This window comes from Coenobita brevimanus, chromosome 105, assembly GCF_032717465.1.
Source record: "Coenobita brevimanus isolate Jiangsu-jjx chromosome 105, ASM3271746v2, whole genome shotgun sequence".
In the NCBI taxonomy this organism is placed as follows: Eukaryota; Metazoa; Arthropoda; class Malacostraca; order Decapoda; family Coenobitidae; genus Coenobita; species Coenobita brevimanus.
Genome location: NC_137058.1, coordinates 215,940 through 222,659, shown reverse-complemented (window position 1 = coordinate 222,659; position 6,720 = coordinate 215,940). Strand labels below are relative to the sequence as shown.

At 42.7% G+C, this 6,720-nt stretch overlaps 1 long non-coding RNA gene across 1 annotated transcript; it reads left to right on the top strand.

Moving 5' to 3' along the window:
• Positions 1 to 908: 908 nt before the first annotated feature.
• LOC145416303 (uncharacterized) lies at positions 909 to 6,277 on the top strand. Its single transcript, XR_013900242.1, has 3 exons — positions 909 to 1,030; positions 3,758 to 3,853; positions 6,231 to 6,277. It is a non-coding gene; the product is annotated as an uncharacterized LOC145416303 (long non-coding RNA).
• The last annotated feature ends 443 nt before the right edge of the window (positions 6,278 to 6,720 follow it).

Below are 6,720 nucleotides of genomic sequence, written 5' to 3'. Positions count from 1 at the left end.
ACTTCACTTGTTTATGACTGTTGTATGCAATCAGTGGCCAGAGTTAGGAGTTTGAGGATGTGGTTTCAGTTCCAATAGCTTTTCTTGGGATCTGTATTCATCCATCACAATAGATATGCTTTATTATAGGTCATATGCTAATTTTGTTTGTGTTTTATATGTAACTAACATTTATTTTTGTTTAAAACTGCCATATACATATAGTATTATAGGTGTAAGTTGGTGGTGGTTAAACATCCAGTCCCCATTTTTGCCCATAGGTTATGTACTATTTCATAAGAACAAATTTCCATAACATAACTACTGGTAACATGGAAGACCTTTGTATTAGGGTTTTGTATGAGGAACCACAGTGTCATTTTGTGTAGTGCATGTGTGGATGGTAGAGAAAAAGTTGATTGGTACCTTTAATACTTTATAAGTGTAGGTGTTACAGGAGTTAAGTGCTAAAGGGAAGATGATCAACCAGGTTGTACTTATAAGGTGGAACCACTACTTCAGATTGTTAGGTGACGTGTTAATGACTGTGGCATATGTCACTGGGTATGCTGTTTGATTGTTATACTCTCTCTCTGGTGGGGAGGAAGGGGGATCCTACCTCATCCTTTTTCTCAGGCAGGAATTGGTGGAGAAATATTGGGATGCTATGGATGAACAGGGAGTTGTAGTGGTGTGTCTGACCTCTCCAGTTTGTTATATTTACCCAAGCAGAATAAAATTGTCTGTATATAATAGGATTATACAGTACTGAAAATCAGTGTAATTGCAGAGGAGTTAAAGTGACTCATTATCCCATAGGGCATTCGACAAGTATCATATCTGAGCCAGCGAGCAGGATTGTTAGTATGGCAGGCAAAACTCATCAGCCGAGCCATCCACTTCCTCCACCCTGCTACCCCTCATCCCCTGGCTTCACCATCATCCACTGTGGAGGAGGAGCTTGAACACACAAGGCCTCTAGTGTTGCCCAAACAAGCACTGTCTCTTGGTAAATGCCTCCAGTCACTCACCAATACCTGCATGATGCAAGGTTAGTTACATCTGCATGTGTTTGCTGTCATTGTATGCAAACCTTTGTTCGTCTGTGTCCAGCTGTGCATTTATCATGAGGTAATGAAACTCCAGTGATATCTGAATGATACATAGTTTGTCAGGTGGATTTATATTACTGACAAAATAATCTGGCACATCATTTTTGGCATAGTTTTTCTTATTAGTGGTTGGTGAGGGCACTTGCCATCCACTCAAGTGATTTAGTGCTGCTTTCGGGTGCCTGCCGTTTCCTCTCTCTCATCTTTCCATCCTTCCTCTTTTGTCTTTCTTTCCCCTTCCTTCTGTCTACAGGTGCCTGTACACTGTGACAATCCAAATGTGTACTATGCTGGGTGGTAACCATATAATCAAATTATCACCTGGTTGTTTAGTGGGCAATTAAGGTGCTCCTATCAGATTGAGCCAGCACAGGGTTATATCCAAGGGTTGGTTGGGGTTTATTGCTCACGTAATGCCACTCAGGGATGAGTGAGGCTGGTCACTCTCATCTTAAATGTCAGGACCAACTTACCTAGCCCCGGGCACCTACGCTCATAGGGCAACATTGGATTAAATGATTTTTTTTTTTTGCAGCCAAGATTTCAAGAGACTAACTGGAGAAGTTAAATATGGCTTTCAGAAACCTCATCACTAGAGGTTCATATAATGCTGAAGTAAATAATCTGGCAATAGTGAGTGTTTATTTAAAGAAATTACTAAAATTTAACCTTTTGTGCTTTGGACCCATTAAACATTTCAATTGGATAATGAATTTTATTTTTAAAATTCATTTTTCTAACAGTTTTATTGCATTGTGACGAACCACTTACAGCCAAGATGCTAGTACTTTCTTAAAAAATACAGTAAATTCAAATTGTCTGTGGATAATGTTTTGTGATTTGGACCTAAACCTTTCCATATGATTATGGTGTATTTTTTATTTTTAAAATTTCATCTAACAGTTTCATTGAACCAAGACAAACTTCTTTTAGCCAAGATGCTACTAGTACTCTCTTCAAAGCAATTACAGTTAGTGCAGTTTGGTTTTGGATAAAAAAAATGAATATTTCAAAGACATCATATTGAAGGGGTCAGGTATAATATTTTATTGGTACCCACATAATGGAAAATTTTTATCAACTGATCTTAGGATTGAAACTTCTTTAATGGTAACTTTTCAGTAAACAATTGTCAGTACTCTTCCTTCCTGTCTGGCCTCTTCCTCCTCCTCCTTTCTTAATGCCAGTCTCCTCTCTCTCTCTTCCCTCAGTGTTAGTAATTTCCTTCCCCTCCCTTTTTCTCTCAGTGCCAGTCCCTTCCCCCCCCCCCAACCTCTACCTCTGTCACAGAGAATCTCCCCCCCCCCCTCTCTCTCTCATTTGATGCCTTCTCCTTCTCCCCCTCCTTTCTCAGTGCCCTTCCCTTACTCCTCGCTCCCTCTTTTCTTAGTGCCCTTCCCTTACTCCTTGCTTCCTTCTTTCTCAGTGTACATCCCTTACACCTTGCTTCCTCCTCAGTGCCCCTCCCCTTACATTTAGCTCCCTCCTTTCTCAGTGCCCTTCTCTTACACCTCCTTCTCCCTCCCCCCCCTCTCACTTGTAGCCTCCTACTCCTGCTCCCCCTTATTTCACAGTGCCTACCCCTTTCTGTCTCTCTCTTTCTCTGCCTGCTCCTTATTCCTCCTCCATTCCGTCTCAGTGCCAGCCCCTTCCTCCTCCTCTCCTCTTTATCTCTGTGCTAGCCTCTTTCTCCTCCCTTGTGTATGTGTGCCAGCTCAGTAGTCCTCCTTTCCTTAAGTACTTGGGTAGTGTGATGAATAAGGATGGAGGTTTGGAGGGTGAAGTGCTTGAAAGGGTACAACAAGGAAGAAAGGTTGCTGGTTCCTTGAAAGCAGTAATAAGAAACAGGGAAGTGAGCATGGAAGTGAGAAATTTACATGACACTATTGTGATACCAACTCATGTATGGAAGTGAAGCTTAGACCTTGTTGGAGGGACACACGTCAAGAGTAAGAGCAGTGGAAATGAGTTATTTGAGAGGAGCATGTGGAGTCACATGGAGAGACAGACTGACAAATGAGGATGTGAAGGAGCATAATGGTGTGGATGTGGATGTGATAGAAAGCATTAGGAGAAACGCATTGAGGTGGTTTGGCCATGTGGAGAGGATGGAGAGTGAGAGACTGATGAGGAGAGTGTATGTGAGTGAGTTGGAGGGGGAGAGAGGGGGGGAGAAGCCAAGGATGAGATGGAGGGATCGAGTGGAGAGGTATATGAGGGAGGGGGTGTGAGCCGGGAGCAGGGCAGTGAAATGACGGGGGACAGGGCAACATGGAGGTGATTTGTTTGTGGCCACCCTGTATGGGATTAAGGTGTCTGGCAATAGATAGACATTGCCAGCTCTTTCTTCCTCCATTCTCCTCTATCAGTGCCAGCTCCCCCTCCCCCCCCTTCTTTTCTCATAATGCCAGCCTCTTCCTCCACTTCCATTTCATTCTCATCTCTCTTAGTTCCAGCTTCGTCCTCCTCCCTTAGTGCCAACACTTCCCTTATCCAAGAAAGAGCAACTGGTCACTTGGCTCAATCTAGCCTGGACTAAGGTGTGTAGACCCTGGTTCGTGTGCTTCTGATGGGACACCGAAGGTTTATATAATGGTTGGAGGAGTGGTTTTTAACAATTTCATTATTATTTTTAACCAATTTTGTTCTGATCCCATTCACAACAGAGGTGCGAGGACAAGTAATCAGCTACGATAAGGGTGAGATGGACTGCCAGTTGACATCTAAGTGTGCCTTCATACTCACCCTTCTTGATGCCCAAGGTAATTAATGTATTGAAGGTTACAGTTGTTTTTATTTTAAGTAAAATACATTTTATGTCCACTTGATTAAAAATTGTCTAATTCCTTCATTAGCATTTGTCTTGTTTGTGAAAGTTGTAACATTGGTGGTAATGGAGGTTGTATTTGTCATAATTATAATATAATAGTGGAAGGTGGGGGTGCAGTCATCCTCTCTCCCTTCCCCTCTTTTCTCTGTCCCCACCCCTTCCCCCTCCTCCCACGTGATAGTGACTCCCTCTCTTCCCCCACACAGTGTAGTGCCTCCCCCCTCCTCTCTGCTCTGCTTGATGTAGTCCCCCCTCCTCTCTGCTCTGCTTGATGTAGTCCCCCTCTCACTGCTCTGCATGATGTAGTCCCCCCTCCCTGCCCTTGATGTAGTCCCCATCTCCCCCTCTCCTTGATGTTGTCCACATTCTCAGCCCCCCCATCTCTGCTTGTGGTTCCCATCCCCCTCTCTCTAATTGATGTTGTCCCCATCCCCTTTTGTCTCCTTGTTGTAGTCTCTCTCCGTATCTCATGTAGTCCCCGTGAGTGACAAGTGAAATGGTTTCCCATATTCCATGTCACTTGCTATGCTGGGTGGTGGTTTAGTGGGCTAAGTTGCTCCAGCTGGATGGAGACTGTAAGGGCTTATCTGAGGGGTGGGCAAGTGAGGCTGGTAACCGTTGCCTCGTTGGCACCAAGTAGCTCCAGCTCTCTGTTTACTAGGGCACAAAATAGGATTAGATGCTGTTGTATTAGTTCATAGGTCCATATTTTCATCACTCAAGGAAGCTGCCTAGCATCTTTTCCTTGGCTAATTATTTTTGGACAGGGCTGCTTACTGTCAGTTTGTAAGTCATTTATGTTGAGTATGGAGGTATTGTATTGATTTAAATGACACACGAAGATAGTAAGGGGTAAGGGGGGAGGCGGTGGCTCAATCGGTAGAGAGGTGGCTTGAAGTCCTAACGGACCCAGGTTCAAATCCCGCTGGGTTAGGGAACAGTTTAAGGATTTGATTTTCATAAAAATCAGACTTTACTGATCTACCAGAAGACCCGCCTACATGTCGTAAAAATACCCCCGCTAATACCAATACACCAGTCCTGTATGAGACAGCCCTAGCATGTATTCAGTATGGACGGTGGGTGTTAGTGCTGAAGTGGTGACATGTAAAGGTGTGCGGTATGTAGGAGGGCTACTGGGCCTTGAAAACAGGCTGTGAAGCCTATGCCCAGAGTCGGACACATAAAAAAAAAATAATAATAAAAATAAGCAGAATAATCACTTAGGAAAGATATTGGGAGTTTCTTTAACTGATGAGAGTATGGGCCTTAGTCACCCCCTTCCTCCCCCAATCCTACCGTTCACCCAACATTTTTTTTTTTTAAGATAGGATTGAGATGATTACTGTTTCCCACCCCCATTCCTTATTACCTGAACATGTTGGTAGGTGGAGTGCTCACCATCCACTCACTCAATGTAGTGCAGCTTTGGGTGTCTGCCGTTTCCTCTCTTTCTTCCTTCCTCTTCTGTCTTTCTTTCCTTTATTCTTTCCTCTTTCTTCTGCCTGTGGGTCACTCTACACTAAGTGACAAGCCAAATGGTTTCCTGTACACCAGGAAACCATTTTTTATGCTGGGTGGTAACCATATAACCAAATTATGGCACCTGGTGGTTTAGTGGGTAATTCAGGTGCTCCAGTTGGATTGAGCTTGTGTAGGTTTATATCCAAGGGGTGGTTGTGGTTGATTGCCCATGTAATGCCACTCAGGGATGAGTGAGGCTGGTCAGTCTCATCTTAAATGTCAGGAACAACTTGCCTAGCCCAGGACTCCTAAACTCCTCATGGGACAACATAGGTTGAATAACGGATGGATGGGTTACCCTAACACCACTAAAAGATCAGGTTAGGTAGGATGCAGAAAGAGAGAGAGAAAGCATGTAAGTAAGATTTTGTCATTTTGTTATATCAAGATGCTATAGAGGGATGCCTTCATGCAGTGGCACTGATATAGCCATGTACCCAGTCTTGTTATCCCTTGGAAAGAAGAGGATTGACTGCAAGATAAGAGCTTGTAGTTCACTGGTTCACCCTCAAAGGAGCCTGTGACTACAACAACAGGAAAAACATCATATTGATAAAGATGATGAATATGATGGCAATATTTATTATTATGGTGATGATTAGTTATTTACGATCATCAGCACAATAAGAAATATTACCTTCACATTGATCTTTATCCATATGATGTTTTTCCTGCTGTACTAAAACACTAGGGCCCATATTGTCATCAGTTAACTTCCCAATATCTCTTCCTATGCAGTTATAATGCTTATAACTTTAGTAACACAGTTTCTCTCTCCCCACCAGGCTGCAGCAATCCACTCTTCCCGTTGTCCAAGCTCTGCAACTCACTGCTTCCATCATGTGTTATATCGTCACTTGCTAAAGACTTATTTACTGACCATAGGTAGAATCTGGTCATGCAAATACTGTAGGTGTGTTTTGTACACATAAATGGTTATATATTAATTGAACTGGACTAAAGTGTTTATGTACAGGACATTTTTACATTGAAGGTTGTGGGGGGGGGGGGACTTTTTTTTTTTTTTTTTTAAATCCCAGGTTAGAGCTGTAATACATATACAAACTTGTACTTAATGCTCAGCATGTTTCTTTGACACAGACACGAGTAGAGCTAGATCAGTGGATCTTTTTCTAAATGCTCCATTATGTCAGTTTCTGTTACCTTTGCATCAGGACAATTTTCTAGAGCTATTACAAGTAGTAAATTCATATTAAGTCACTGATGTTGCTGGCAAAAAATTAAAGTAGCTTTTAACCACTTCACATTGAATTT